This window comes from Moschus berezovskii, chromosome 6, assembly GCF_049115385.1.
Source record: "Moschus berezovskii isolate FMDL1 chromosome 6, NW_MosBer_1.0, whole genome shotgun sequence".
NCBI lineage: Eukaryota > Metazoa > Chordata > Mammalia > Artiodactyla > Moschidae > Moschus > Moschus berezovskii.
This window is the reverse complement of record NC_142465.1, coordinates 49,122,011-49,138,803: the sequence shown is the minus strand read 5'-3', so window position 1 is coordinate 49,138,803 and position 16,793 is coordinate 49,122,011. Positions and strand designations below refer to the sequence as shown.

At 34.9% G+C, this 16,793-nt stretch overlaps 1 protein-coding gene across 4 annotated transcripts in view; it reads left to right on the top strand.

Moving 5' to 3' along the window:
- CPSF6 (cleavage and polyadenylation specific factor 6) overlaps positions 1 to 7,739 on the top strand; it is a 32,856-nt gene extending 25,117 nt beyond the window's left edge. For all 4 annotated transcript variants that reach the window (XM_055394548.2, XM_055394549.2, XM_055394550.2 and 1 more), the window contains one exon: positions 2,958 to 7,739. The gene's annotated coding sequence lies outside the window, so the exon portion shown is untranslated. The remainder of the gene's footprint in view (positions 1 to 2,957) is intronic.
- Positions 7,740 to 16,793: the final 9,054 nt, after the last annotated feature.

The following is a 16,793-nucleotide window of genomic DNA, read 5'->3' as shown; positions in this document are numbered from 1 at the left end:
AGTTTGTGAATTAGATTGTTTTGAATAAATATTTAATTAGAATGAACAGTTAGCGTTGTTTAAAAGAAGTCTAATAACCATAAAAGGAGTAAGGGTGTCATGTATGCTCTCCGGATTTACTAATATAATGTGCCGTGGTGGCAGCATGTTCTAACTCACAGTGAAATCTAAATCACAGCTTATTTTGAAATGGCCATTTTGTCAGATTTTGGAGCAAAGATGAGTATTCTTTGTGAAGTTTATTTCTGCCATTTCATGGACTGCCTGGAGCAGCAGTCATGTTATATTTCATAGTGTAATAAAATTCTTTAGTTAAAATGAGGTAAGTACTGTCTCTTCAAGTGGAAAGATGAAAGTACAAAATGTTTTGGTAGTAAGGGAGTTTTTTGTAAATATTTACCATAAACAAGATTTTGTGTACTGTGTTTTAGTCAATGCAAAAAGGGCTGTTGATTTTAAAGAGTTGTATTTAGATACTTTTCTGTCTTCTGCCCACCTCATCTCCATTCCTCTCATCAAGAAATTTTCAGATTAAAAAGTGAATTTTATTATACTGAGTTAATAGAATCCTTCAAATTCAGTATATTAATGTGAAAACCTGTAAGAGATCCATATCTAATATATATTTGAATCTTTTACTTGAAAGATGAAGTAACTGATACCAGTAAATTTTCTTGGATAAATTTCTAACAGAAGCATTCATAATTTGAGTTGTTAATACTGACTTGATCTTAAATTATCTTGGGATTCCCTGGTAGCTTAGCTGGTAAAGAATCTGCCTGTAACGTAGGAGACCCCTGTTTGATTCCTGGGTTGGGAAGATACCCTTGAGAAGGGATAGGCTACCCACACCGTTATTCTTGGGCTTATCTCAAAATGCAGGTGCTTCTCTGTATTGAAATTTTAACTTAGTGATCACTTTATATACTCATTAAAGAGCCATAGATTCCTTCTCAGTTTTTTTTAATATCTGTTTACATAGATCTTCCTTCTATAACTGATAGCTAAAGCAAGACATTGTGTGGTTTTGACATTCTAGATTTGACTGCATGGTATTCTGAAAATATGACCACTGAATGTATTTGTTACTTTTAAGCTTCTTTTGAATATCTTTGTTTATGTAGATTTCTGCCTAGAAATTTGAGACTATAATATGAAATTGGGTTATTGGAAATGGGTTGTATTGCCTTCAATTTTGCCTTTTTTTGAGATTGTAAAATTTGTATTTCCAAATGGATACATGTAAAGTGTTTAGAAATAGAAATAAAAACTGTCAGATTATCCCCCAGATTTTATGTCTGTATGGTAATAGAGATTTATTAGTAGTAAAAGCCTTATCTTTAAAGCAACCAATGAATGTATTCATCCTAAAGATATATGTTGTAATTTCACAAACAGGATTCTTTACATATAAAGTAGTAGAACTTCTCCATTCAGAATGATATAAAATTGCAGAATATGCCATATGGTTTTTGGAAGGGTTGGGTATTTTTGTTTTGCTCATTGTCACTTAATTTTTCCTTCCTAACCCTTCCAGTATGACAGAATAATTAGGGAGATAGTGTTCTCTTACAGTAAGAATTGAGAATTTCCTATTAATGTTTTTTGGTTAGAATATATGCTTTGTCTCTCTCTAATGCTTCAATACCAGTTTGTTTAAGTATATTGAAAAGTAGTAAAGATATGTGAAAGCCAGCCATCTTCCAGATTTTTTCCGAAAAATAATTCCATCAAAAGCTTTATCAACATAAGATAAAGTACAGTAAAAGGTAGCATTAAAAAAGGCTTAAGTATCTATATGAAATATAAGGGCAAATAAAAATAGTTCAAAAGTTTCAGGATTATAGTATTTGCTTTTCTCCTTTGCAGTTGTAAAATTCAGGTTTTTACTGCTAGGCAATGTGAATATGTGTATTGATGCTCTTAAGATGCTTACACCCTAGTTGAGGAAAGTACATGAAAGAAAATTTATAGTTAGTTGTGACAGAATACTAATTATTCTTAATTGTAGAGCAAAAAGTATTTTTCTTAATTTTATGGAAGACTGTCACTAAACATTGTGCCCTTTTGCCTCTTACATCATCTAATTATTGACATGCTCTCTTGAAATTTATATTTCAAATAACTGGTGTTTCAGTGGTCACCAGTATCACGTTAATTGCATATGTTTCCTTTGTGAACCTCTACCTGAAGTTTGCATTTTTATGTATTCCTAAAATTTTAGTTTATCTCATTTATTGGGTTTTTTTTTTCTTTTTGTGAGTTTTCGATGAAATTTGTAGATTCCCATTTAGCTTGTTTTGGCTTAGTTTATATACATTAGATATTTTGATATAGGTGAAATAGAGTGACAGTACTGTTATAAATTTGTATATGTCTAAAGATTTGTACGTGAATGTCATTATATTTATTTACATGTGCATACTGAGCTTATATTTACAAGTTTTGTAACATGGAGGTCCGTTTGATTTATATTTGCAGAAGTTCCTGTATACTGTCAAATACAACTAATTTGTAAAATAATTTATTGCATTTATATTCAGTTCTCATTTGTTTATGAGTTATATAGAATTTATGTGGATGAATGAAAAATATTTACATTAAGATAATACAGGCATTTTCCATTTTTGTAGTATGAATATTTTAGGAAATGACTTATAAATGTTTCCATTTTCATAGAAACAGTAGCTGCTACATTTTCATTTGTTTCAGTCATTAAATTTATAAGGCAGTAATACTTAAGAATAAGGAAATCAGAATGTCTCTTTTAATCATCACATAAATTGGGAGCATTCTCCATCACAAAGGCAGCTACTGTTTCAGTTAATTCTTATTTTGTGTTAGAATACGTAACAGTGAAGTAGATGCACGACTTGTGTATGTATAGTTAAGCCAGCGTTTTTCTGTGTATTATGGGGAATAGCAAAATCTACATCATAAATTTTGACACATTACAGCTGAAGGAAGAGGAACACCTTCCAAGACAAAACAGTCTTCTGGAAAAATGACGCTTGTCCAGCAGTTTGCTTCTTGTGATTGAACTGAACCTGTAAGGATTCATGGATAAAATGAACAGGAATAGATCTGAATAAAGCAAATCTGCATAAATGGTAACCAGTAGCTCTACTTTTATTTTTTATGTTGCTTAACTGTTTTATTTGAAGGAAACCTGTGTGATTTAAAAAGTTAAAGCTTTTGCAACTTTATTACTGGTTATATACATTTGGCCATTATAATGTGCAAGCAATTGGAAAAAAAAAACGTCAAGTAAATGCTTGTTTTATAGTAGTTTGTTCTTGTTAAAAAAATGTTCATATGATAATGTCTGTAAACAGCACCACTTTGATTACAATAGATGTAGTGTTGTAATAAACTGTTTAATGGGGCTGATGTGTAAAGCTGTTCAAGTTATTTGATGTTTACACCTCAGGGAAAGTCTTGTGTTCAGCAATATCTAAAGATAATGTTACTATGACATTTATACTGTCGTTTAAAAAAAAAACATTGCAATAGCGTTTTTGGATATGCATCAACCTAATCTTGCGTTCAGTGAATTAAACATACTAATTAAGTGTCTCTTGCCCTTGATTTTGATATTAGAATAGGTAACCTGGATATTTAATATTTCTATATTCTGCTTTTCTAGCTGTTTTTACCTAGTTAAGCTTGTGACTTTGCTGAATGGTATGTAAACTTGTAAAAAACTGAAATTTCACGACATAGCAATCCAGTCATTGTGTTAGGGGTCAACAAAGATTTTGTGATTTTAACATTTTAGTAAAAACCCACTCGTGATTTGCTATAGTAATGCAGCTTAATTACAAGACACATGTACTGAAACGCTTAATTGTAAACTGCTAGCATTGAAGAAATATTTTGACAATTCTGATTTGATGCAGCGGTTATTTGCTATTTTATATTGATAGTGCTTATGGTTTATTTTTGAAGCCATGGGCAATGTAAATAGACAGTTGTGCAGCAGACAGATGTGAGTAAAGAAAGCCTTAGTTTTATTTTCCAGTTACAGATAATAGACTTCTGAAGGGTGTGATGCTTATTAACATTGGGTTGTATTCTCCTGTATGTGTAATGGGAAATTATAGGTGTACCTGTCTCCACAGTTTAAGGAGTTCTGTGTATTCATGGAGTCTGTTTAATTCACGCTAAAGTTACCTAGTTAATCAAAGGTTTTTTCCAGACTTGCCTTGCATATGAGCCCACATTAAAAGCACCTGGCTAGCATGTGTTCTTAATCAGCATAGGCAGAGTGTCAATTTAGGAAGGTCATTCTGAATCACTGCTTCAAAAATTTGAGTTAAAACCTTTAAGCTTGTTTTTAATGTTTTTAAAATCTAATTATCTTTGAGAGATCTTCTGATAATACACATTTTTAAAGTATAGCTAAATTTTAGGACAGTGCTAATTTAAGCACCCTGGATATTATGTAACGTGCAACCTTAGAAGCCCTCCAGAGAACTGCAGTTCTTCACTTTCATGTTGTCCACTATCATACTAGCTCTTGTAGAATTAGCTGTTCCAAATATTGCCAGCTTTATTTTAAAACATTTTGTGATTAGGCTGTTTATGCATGGAATCAGTGGTGTTCATCAAAACTGTTTGCTCTCAGAAATGATTTTTCAAGTGTTCTATCTTGTTGAAAATGCATTTGGCTTTTTAACATTTGAGAGTTGTATCAAAATCAATTTTCTTGCTTTGTGTATAGGTGTTGTTAGTTTTTATTATTTCTTAGCTTTTTTAATATTACAATGCCATAATACGAAGAAGTATGGACATAAATATTACAAGGGAATTAGTTAATAGTTTAAAAGGTAAGTAAATGTCCATGAGGATACAATTTTCTCTGAAAAGTTTAAAAACGGAATCATAAAAATCTTAACTGTGCTTGAACTTGAAATGAAAACTGGAAGTTTTATACTAATTAAATCCTTCATATATGTTTTCATTTTTTTAATCAGTGGAACCCTTTAAATTGCTCATTCTGTCATTCTTCTCCCTGCTTGGCTGATCTCATTATGTACTTTTGTTGCAGACAATGTGAGTGTACTATACTTGTTTGCTGTTAGTCTATTATTTTTAAGTGTCATCAAAAGGGAATAACTTTGATTTGACCAGTTTTCGCAAAGTCTTTATCTGATACATGAATGTATGGCAGTAAAGGTGAAAATGCAAGCTTTGTTTTATTCTTCATACCCCTCCTTTTTAATGGGCTGATGTTACTGAAAACTTTTTTAACGTTAAAAACAATCCAAAGAGATTAATCTTTACATAGACACCAAAAAAGAGTCCCAGAGATCTTTTTTATTTCCTTCTGTGATAATAATTGTAATGGCTATGAAATCAAAACTTGAGTTTAATTTTAACCCATAGCATTTATTAGTGCTATGCAGTCACATTCCTTTCAGCTGGTGAAGTTATGAATGAGTGATGTAGCACCTAAATGGTATTGCTGCTGAAGCAATCCTTTGAATTGAATGTGCTTTTGATTAAAGGACATAGGTTATGGAAAGGATATTCCAGTATAAATTTGTGAGTGTTTTGTTGAGTTTCATAAGCAAGATTTGGAGTAAGTTGCAGTGGCTAATGATCATAATTTAGCCCATTTACCTAGAATATTCTTAAGCAGTTAACTACAATTTGGAGTTCATAAAAAACTTATGAATTGTAGCTTAAGGTATTATTTTCAGTTAATTCTCCTATGGAGAATATTACTTTGTTTTCTACTAGTTTATGGTCCGTTCTTAAACATGGCGGTTTTAATCAATGTTGTATAACATTTTATAGTGAAAGGGGAAAATTGTTGGAATGGTAAAGACTTTCTTTCCTTTGTGTGTTAAAATGTGCCAATAACCTAAATACATACTGTTTTATACAATGAGATGCTACTGCTAGACTTTCTGTTGCAGTGCTCTCGACATTTTGGTTTTCATACCTGAATGATCATTGTGTTTTCTGTATCTTGTAAGATGGCCTCACTTTTGTGTTTTAAACATTAGCTTGTTTTTTTAAGAGGGAGTTTATGTTCTAATTCTTTACTGAGGACAGAGTATTGAGATCCTAGCTGTTTTACATATAGCTGCCTTTTAAATTTTATCCATTAAGTTCATTTGCATCCCATGGCCATCTGTAACGTTTCCTATAGTTGTATGTACTTTTAAGTGCACGCTTATCCATTTGTACACATTAGATGTTTTTGTGCTGAAATATATTAAGTGGGATTTTTGTAGCAAAGCATTCTATTTTTCTGTTCTACCGTATTTGTGTTGTTGTTTTCTACATTAACCTTCAGTTTAAACACTGGTGTACTTGTTTTATTTTTTTAGCAACTTGACTCTTAGAAGCCTTAGACTAATTTTTTAATAAATACTAAGCCAAAAATTATAAATTTATTAAGATGTGGCCTTACATAACAGCATTCCTTGTGTTTGTAATGTGAGATTTTTGATTTATAGATTTCAAAAGATTCAGGATTAAAATAATTTATTGTAAGCTGAAATGGAAAATATGTTTTAAAATGTCTAGGCTTCTGGGAGGAAGTTCTTATACTCTTCTTTCTTGGAATCAGAAAGAAGTAATATGAAGTTTTATAAATACTCAATATTCAGGCAGTTGTGTTTGGATTGATTTAGGTTTGTCTTAACCAATTTCTTTAAAATTTCAGGTTGTTGGTATTCACTCTGAATGTGCAGCTATTATGGTTTTTTATGGGACATATAAACACTTGGTTAGGTTTATATAGATTTCAATGTTTTAAAGACTTCCTGCTATATTAATTAGCCTCTTGTAATGGGAGTTTTTAAAAATATTAAGTAGAGTTTAATTGAAGTCACACAAATCTTGAAACGGTATCTGCAGACAGTAAATACTTAAGAGGGTTTTTCATGTGGGAGTATCCTAAAACTCCGCCATGGATGTAAATGTTTTACATCAGTTTCATAATTGGACAGACCCTGCGTTTAGTGGAAACATTTCATTTTGAAGATATGTTCTTTTCGTCTCATTGTTACTGCGTAATCCTTCCCAGCATTTGTAAGTTAAATTATTTTAAAATGGTGAATTCATGTTTATTTTTTTACTTTGAAAATTGTAGTACTCAGGTGGTATTTAATGGGAAAAGATCCTTTGGGGTAAATCATAATGTGTTCTAAGGAATGCATCTATAACATTGACGACTTTAGCCTTAAAAAAAAAGGTCTATCATTCCTCCTTCCTCTTCATTCCATAATATATTAGCAAAGTAGTTTACAGCCTTGTACAGCCTTACAAAGTTGTTTTACAATTTTTTAATGGAAAGCCCTTAACAAAAAATTGTATCATATTATCAGTATACGTGAATTACTGAACCACGGTTTGTAAATAATTTTATCTAATACCAGAAGGCCAAAGAAAGTCTTAAAATTTTAGCTACTGACTCTATGGTGACTTCACAATAAAAATTTCTGTGCAAAAGGTAAGGTGATATTTGATCAAATATACACATCTTCTTGATGTCCATGAGAAATAAACATCCATATTAGCTTCTATTAAAAAGCTCATTCCATTTTATTAAAATTATTGTAATTGCAGTTTTGTGTTTAATGTTTACTTTCTGTCTTTTCTTTCTTTAGCATTTAGGTGACTGTTCAGCAGTTTGCTATATGGCCATTGTTGGCCTTTAAACTGCACTAGTAACAAGCATGGTATTTATCTTGTATTGAAAATAAAACACAGTTTTTATAAGACTTTGCAGTTTGTCTTTTTTGTTTGACTTATGATTTGTTAACCATTGTGTATGGTGTGAATAATAATCCACATATATGCAATATAACAGAAATTGGACTGTTGGTATTTCATCTTTAAGCCACCCTCCTGGATAGTGTGGTGTTTTTTTTTTTTTTTTTTTGTATTGCCATTTTGATGGTCTTTAAAGCAGATGATATCTGACTAAAATTAGGATTTAGAAACCTAAAAGATTTTTAGGCTGCTTTATTTTTAAATCTAAGTTTCAGAGAACATTTAATTTTAGAGGATTTTAACCTTATTGGACTTCAATCAGACCTTTTTCTCCAACTGGAGACTTAACTGGCAGCTAGACATCTCTACTTGAATGTCTGATAGGCATCTCAAAGATATCATGCCAAGGCTGGATTCTTTTACCCTCATGCATTCCCCACCACCTGCTCAGCCCCAACAGCTAGCATCAGCATCATTTCAAATGCTTAGGGCCAATACTTTGAAATTATTAACTCTTTTCACACCCTACGTCCAGTACAGCAGGAAATTTTTTCGTCTACTATAGAATCTAACAACTTAATTACCACTCCCACTATAATTTTTTGCCTGTATTACCGGAGTAATTCCTAATAGGTCTCCATGCTTTCTGCTCCTGCCTCCCTATAGTCTGTTCTTGGCACAGCTGTCAGAGTTTCTGTCATATATCTGTTCAAAGTCCTGCTATGACTCCCCATTCCTATTAGAGTAAAGCTTCAGTCCTTAAAATGTTCCTCTGTGATTTGACTCCTAGTACCTCTCTGGCCAGGCCTCCCAGAACCTCTCTCCCTGCTCACTGCATTCCAGCCATTCTGGCCCTCCTTTTTATTATTTTTGGCCACATCACATGCCTTGTGGGGTCTTAGTTCCATGGCTAGGGATTGAACCTGGACTCTCAGTAGTAGTAACAGCTTGGAGTCCTAACCACTGAACATCCAGGGAAGTACCCTGGCCTCCCTTTTCAGTCCAGGCATGTTCCTCTAAAATTCTTAAAGAAGAGGGTGGCGAAGGATGAGATTGTTGGATGGCATCACTGATTCAATGGACATGAACTTGGGCAAACTCTGGGAGACAGTTAGGGAAAGGGAGGTCTGACGTGCTGCAGTCCATGGGGTTGCAAAGAGTCAGACATGACTTGGTGACTGAAAAACAGCAAATGTTCCTCTCAGCATTTAGGCCATTTTCCTTGCTTGGAATGCTTTGGATATCTGCATGACAGTGTCATCCTAATGAGGTTTATTTTCACCTTTCTATTGAGTGGAGCCCACTACCTTCATTCTGCTTTTTCTAAAGTGTTTTTTTAGCTAACAGTACGTATTATTAGCACAGTGTTACTTTTGTTGTATGTCAGACTGTAAGGCATATGAGAGCACGGATGTTCTAAGTCTCAAGTACCTACATAAATAAGCAGATTGCATGTAGATGTTCAATAAATAATGAATATCCTGAAAGTTTAGGTCTGCCACATTATCCTGTTAACTTAAGCTTATGACAGTACAGTGGTAAGAGCTGATTCATCATCTTTCAAATTGTATACAACACAAGAAAACACTGGTCATGGCAAACACACTCTTCCAGGATGCAAAAAGCGACTCTATATGTGGACATCACCAAATAGTAGTACCGAAATCAGATTGATTGTATTCTTTGCAGCCAAAGATGGAGAAGCTCTGTACTATTAGCAAAAATGAGACCTGGAGCTGAGTAGCTCAGATCATGAGCTCTCAGATCATGAGATTCTTAGCAAAATTCAGGCATAAATTGAAGTAGGGGAAAACACATAAGCCATTAAAGTATGACCTAAATCAAATCCCTTACGATAGATAATACAGTGGAGGTGACAAATAGATTGAAGGAATTATATCTGGTAGACAAGAGTGCCTGAAGAACTGGACAGATACACAGGAAGCAGTGACCAAAACTGTTCCAATTGCCTCAGATACACAGATGATACCACTCTCATGGCAGAAAGTTAGGAACTCAAGAGCCTCTTGAGGGTGTCAGAGGAGGGTGAAAAAGCTGGTGTAAAGCTCAACATTTAAAAAAAAAGATAATGGCATCCAGTACCATTACTTCAAGGAAAATAGAAGGGGAAAAAGTTGAAGCAGTGACAGATTTTGTTTTCTTGGGCTCCAGAATCACTGCAGATGGTCACTTCAGCCATGAAATTAAAAGACCCTTGCTCCTTGGAAAGTTATGCAGGCTGAGATGTATTTAAAAAGTTACCACTTTGCCAACAAAGGTCCATATATTCAAAGCTATGGTTTTTCCAGTAGTCCTGTGCAGATATGAGAGTTGGAATATAAAGGCTACTGAGTGGAAGAGTTGATGTTTTCAAATTGTGGTGTTGGAGAAGAGTTCCTTGGACTGGAAGGAGATAAAACTAGTCAATCCTAAAGGAAAGGAAAAGAAAGGGAAGTGGAGTCATTCAGTCATGTCCAACTCTGACTCCATGGACTGTACCCTGCCAGGCTCCTTTGTGGAATTTTCCAGGCAAGGATACTGGAGTGGGTTGCCATTTCCTTCCTCAGGAGAATCTTTCTGACCCAGGGATCGAATCCAGGTCTCCCACACTGCAAGCAGACTCTTACCTTCTAAGCCGCCAGAGAAGCCCTCCTAAAGGAAATCAATCCTGAATATTCATTTGAAAGACTGATGCTGAAGCTCCAGTATTTTGGCCACCTGATGCGTAGAGCCATCTCATTGGAAAAGACCCTGATACTGGGAAAGAGAGGGCAAGAGAAGGGGACACAGAGGGTGAGATGGTTAGAGAGCATCAACAATTAAACGGACGTGAACTTGAGCAAACTGGGAGACACTGGAGGACAGAGGAGCCTGGCTTACTGCAGTCCTTAAGGTTGCAAAGAGTTGGATAGGACTTAGGGACTGAACAACCACCACAAAATAATGAAAATTGGCCATTTAAACCATTTTAGTGGCCTTAAGTATATTCAGTGTGCAATGCAGCCATTATCTCTATACATGTCCAGAAAGTGAAAGTTGCTCAGTTGTGTCCTACTCTTGTGACCTGATGGACTATACAGTCCATGGGATTCTCCAGGCCAGAATACTGGAGTGGATTGCTCTTCCCTTCTCCAGGCCATCTTCCCAATCCAGGGGTCAAACCCAGGTCTCCCGCATTGCAGGCGGATTCTTTACCAGCCACAAGGGAAGCCCTTCATGTCCAGAACTTCATCCTAAAGAAATCCTGTCCCCACGAAACAATAACTGGCCATTCCTCTCCCACTTCTAGACCCTCCCTGGCAACTTCTATGCTTTCTATGAATATGTGTATTCCAGATGTTATATAAGTAGAATTATAGAATAGTGGCTGCCTTATTTCACTTAGTATACAGTTTTCAGGATGCATGTTGTAGCGTGAGTCAAAATTTCATTCCTTTTAAGACAATATGTGTTGTATGTATATACCACATTTTGTTTATCAATTTATCTGTCAGTGGCCATCTGGGTTGTTTCCACCTTTTGGCTATGGTGAATAATGCTGCTTTGAAGATCAGTGTATAAGTATCTATTTAAATCTCTTCTTGCAGTTCTTTTTAGATACATATATGGGAGTGGAATTGCTGAATTTTATAGTAATTCCCAGGTGGTGCTGGTGGTAAAGAACCCACCCACCTGCCTGTGCAGAAGCTGTAAGAGAAATGGGTTCAATCCCTGGGTCGGGAAGATCCCCTGGAGGAGGGCATGGTGACAGTCCAGTATTTCCTTGAGAATCTCATGGACAGAGGAGCCTGGGTTGCAGAGTCAGACACGACTGAAGCTACTTAACTTGCACACACATGATAATTCTGTAACTTCCCAGGTGGTGCAGTGGTAAAGATGCTACTTGCCCATACTGGAGACACAAGAGACATGGGTTCTATCCCTGGGTTGGGAAGATCCCCTGGAGTAAGAAATGGCAACCCACTCCATTCTTGTCTGGAAAATTCCACGGACAGAGGAGCCTGGTGGGCTACAGTCCCTGGGGTCACAAAGATTCAGACACAACTGAGCACACAGACACAAGGTAATTCTATATTTAACTTTTTGAGGAAACCTGAAGCTTTCCCACAACAACTGTACTGTTTTATATTTTCCGTAAGCCATGCATGAGAATTTCAGTTTCTCCATATCTTGAATAAACTTGTTATTTTCCGTTTTTCTTACAATAGCCATCTTTTGGGTGTGAAGTGTGACACTATGAACTTTGATTTTTGTTTTTACTTTTCTTTGAGTTTTATCAATTTTGCCTAATATAGTTTGACAGTGTTGTGAGAGACATACACATAAAGCGTTGTTATGTGTCTTGAAGAACTGACCCTTTTCTCATGTAATGTCTCTCTTTATCAACCGTGATTTTTAAAATGACTCATGTTTAGCCAGTCTTTCCAAAACATTTAATGAAGTTTTCTTTGAACCACTTGTGTTTGCACTCATATTTTGTTGCTTTACATAATACTAAGTCATGAAATCACAGAAAATACTATCAGTGTAGTTTCATGACACACATACTGAGTCTTGTGTAATTAGTAAGAATTTTTTCTCCATGAATGTGTAAATGAGTTTTATAGAGACTGTATAGCTAGGTGAGGTGGCGGGCATTTTAATCAGTTCTTATCATTGGGTTCAGTTCAGTCGCTCAGTCGTGTCCGACTCTCTGCGACCCCATGAATCTCAGCACGCCAGGCCTCCCTGTCCATCACCAACTCCCGGAGTTCACTCAGACTCATGTCCACAGAGTCGGTGATGCCATCCAGCCATCTCATTCTCTGTTGTCCCCTTCTCCCGCCCCCAACCTTTCCCAGCATCAGAGTCTTTTCCAGTGAGTCAACTTGTCGCATGAGGTGGCCAAAGTATTGCAGTTTAAGCTTTAGCATCAGTCCTTCCAATGAACACCCAGGATTGATCCCCTTTAGGATGGACTGGTTGGATCTCCTTGCAGTCCAAGGGACTCTCAAGAGTCTTCTCCAGCTCCACAGTTCAAAAGCATCAATTCTTCGGTGATCAGCTTTCTTCACAGTCCAACTCTCACATCCATACATGACCACAGGAAAAACCATAGCCTTGACTAGACGGACCTTGGTTGGCAAAGTAATGTCTCTGCTTTTTAATATATTATCAAGGTTGGTCATAACTTTCCTTCCAAGGAGTGAGCGTCTTTTAATTTCTTGGCTGCAGTCAGCATCTGCAGTGATTTTGGAGCCCAAGAAAATAAAGTCTGACACTGTTTCCACTGTTTCCCCATCTATTTCCCATGAAGTGATGGGGCCAGATGCCATGATCTTTGTTTTCTGAATGTTGAGCTTCAAGCCAACCTTTTCACTCTCCTCTTTCACTTTCATCAAGAGGCTTTTTAGTTCCTCTTCACTTGTTATTCCACTAGATTTTTGACTTGTATGAAGGATACTATAATGAATATTCTTATGCATAATTATAAATGTACATATTCTCCAGAAAGTAGTTTTTTGTGCTTGATTTAATAAATATGAACAGTTGGATGTTTTTGACACATAAAATTGCCCTCTGACCACAGCTGTATGTGAAAATGGATATTTCTCCATTTCCTTTTGAATAATGAATGCTTTTAAAATTACTAATTTTTAGAGGTGAAAATTGGTATCTTTTTTAAAAATGTGTTTTTACAGTAGTTTAATATTTTAAAATATTTAGTTTTAAAAATACCTTACAATGTTTGCTGCCATCTAGTGATAATTTTATTTAATAAATAAAAGGGTAAGTCATGATTTAGTAATTTCATCTTATAATTGAGGAAGCAGTTAAGTGTATGCATTCGGACCCCAAGTAATATAACCAATTAAGAGCAAACTCAAGAACTGAAAAATCCAAGCCAAACTCTCATCCAAGATCTGAAAGATTCTTTTCTAAGTCTTTGTCCCTGTTAAGTCACAGCAGTACAGTCAAACCAAAAGATGAGGTGATGATGAGAATAATACTCTTGATCATTCTGATGAAAGCCATTAAAAAAATTTTATATCTTTATATTGTAAATATTTAAAAATTTATTCAGTCACATAACTGTTACTTGAAGGGAAGAAGGTTTGTACCTACATATTTTGTATTTACATGTAGATTATTTGGAGAATATATTTAACTTTTCTTTGAAGAGTATATAGTATTCTAATGCCATTCTGAATAGAATTCTCTGGGTTGGTGTAAGAGTGTGGGCTTAATTTGACTTAATTGCATAATAGCTTTTATTTTTAATCCTAGGTGAATAGCCTATCATTTTTTCTTTTTCTTTTTTTTTTAGCATTTGAGTGTCCACTCTGAACTATATGTGGCATTCAGAAAAGATATATAAGCCAAGGGATATTCTTTTTGCCCTTTGAGAGGAAATAATTTATACCCAGTGAATATTCAAAATGACTGCAATGTGCAAAATACCATGAGAACACAAAACCATGTGCTTTCTGGAAAAAAGCAGTTGAAGAGACAGACATCTACTGGTCACTGTCCCATGTGGTATTTTTAACAGATCAATTCCATTGGAGTTCCTCATTTTATAGGTGAGGAAACAAGTTTAGGAAGATTCAGTACCTAAGTAGTAATCCACTTTTGGGTCAGAAGAGCTGATATAGAGAATGTGACAGCGGAACTTAGTGGTCATTACTTAGAAAAGATAGGAGATAGTGTGAAAGACTACAGTTATTAGAATAAATTACAAAGCTCTGAACATCAATATAGAAACAGATTAAGTAGTATTAAATTTAAAAAATGATGTGCAAGTCCTTTTGGAAAAAGTTTTGAATATTTTGAGTCCTTTTGATTTGATATGGACTCAAATCAATGGACAAACCCATATTCATGAATCAGAAGATTTAATGTAAGTGTAACAATTCCCTCCAAATTGACTTAGCATTAATACAGATCCAACTAAAATTCCAAGAGGTTTGTCAAATATTACTGTATATTACAGTCTGATTCTAAACTTTATGTGGAATTAAAAGCAAATAATATGGACTTCCTGGGTGGTCCAGTAGCTAAGACTCCTGTCCCCAATGCAAGGGGCCCGGCTAAGTTCCATGGTCAGAGAACTAGATCCCACATGCCACAATGAAGATAGAAGATCCATCTTGCCGCAACTGAGACCTGGTGCTGCCAAATACATTTTTTATTTTAGTTAATAAAAATTTTAAAAAGAGAGGAAGGGAGGAGTTGCTGTCACATACCAAAACCTGTAATAAGATAGTGCAAACTTTATACAGCAATTAATAGGCCATGGAACAATACAGAGGGACCAGAAACCACATATAAATGAAAACTAGAGTTTATGCTAAGATGGAAATTGTAAGGATTATGCTGAAAAAGAAAAATGGACTCTTTACCTAATGCTACACATAGACATCAATTCTAGGTGGATTAAATGTGGATTTAATGGGACAGACAAAGCTATAGACTATTAAGAAAAAACACATAGGAAATAATTTCATGACCATGGATTAGACAAAGATTTTTTAAGTGTAAATGATAAAGGGAAAGATTGATAAATATGAATAAGAACTTCTGTTCATTAAAGATACATTAATAGAGAAAAGACAAGCCTCAAAGTGGGGACTTTCCAAAGAGCTGACTTGTTAGACCCTGATACTGGGAAAGATCGAAGGCAGGAGGAGAAGGGAACAACAGAGGGTGAAATGGTTGGATGGCATCACTGACTCAATGGCTGTGAGTTTGAGCAAGCTCCAGGAGATGGTGAAGGACAGGGATTGCAAAGAGTTGGACACAACTGAGCGAACGAACAAAAAGTGGGAAAAAATACTTGACACATAAAACTAATAAAGGATTAGTATCAATAATAAAAACTACAGCTCTATAAGAGAATGACAAAAATCCAGTGGAAAAATGGGCAACAGACATGTTAATATTTCACAAAAATATTCCATAAATACATGAAATGTTCAACTTCATTAGGAATCTGAGAAATGCATATTGAAATCACAGGTGCCGTTTCACACTTAGTATATAGGCCAGGGAAAAAAAAAGTTTGATCAGTTCTAAGTGTTGGCTAGGATATGGTGCAATGAAGAGTACTGCTGGAAAGGATGTAAATTGTTAAAATGACTTTGGAAAACTTTAGCATTACTTTGTAAAGTAAATGTGCATATATATACACAGGAGAAACTTGCTTCTTTGTGTGTGGAGGCTTTTACGAGAATGTATATAGCAGCATTATTTCTAATAGCAAAAAATTAGAAACAGCACAGATGTCCACCAACAATAGATTAATAATAGGACATCTGTACAATGAAAATACTACTCGAGCTGAAAAGATAATTCTAGCTGCACACAGCAACATAAATGAATCTTAAAATTATGTTGACCAGAAAAAGCAAGTCACAGAAACATTCACACAGTATATTTATATAATGTGCCAAAAGAGGCAAAATTTTGAAAATGTATTAGAGATTCTGATACAAGGGTATCAATAGAAAAGTTCAAGGAAGTCATGAACAACATTTAGTATAGTCCTGGAGGCAGGGAGGCAGAGGCATACAGTGAAGGGAGCATGCCACTGGAGACTCATGAGGTGGCATATTGCATTTGTTAATTGTATGGTTTGAACTGTAAATACACATTAGACATTTAATACAAAATAAGATTGCAATTATAGAGATTGCCTGTTGTGTAAGTGCAGCTGAATTCTAGATCATGCTATCATACTTAGATAATGCCACTAACAAGTATTTAATACTTAAGGTAGATCTGCAAAAACGTTGCAAATGCTACTTTAAAACAACTGATTTCCTATTTATGTTTGTAGATTCATTTGACTACCAGTTTACTTGAAGTATGAGTTAGCACAATCTTTTGAGGGCATAATGATGGGTAGACAGATAATGTTATAACCAGTCTCCTGGTTTAATCAGATTCTTAACAAGAAAGAAGCATGCATAGTCTAGAAAAGTGTATTTTAAACTAGTATTGCTTTTATGTTTCATTTCAAATTTTCAAATAATGTAAAACATTGTTTTTGTTCAGTTGCTAAGTCAGTGTCTGACTCTGTG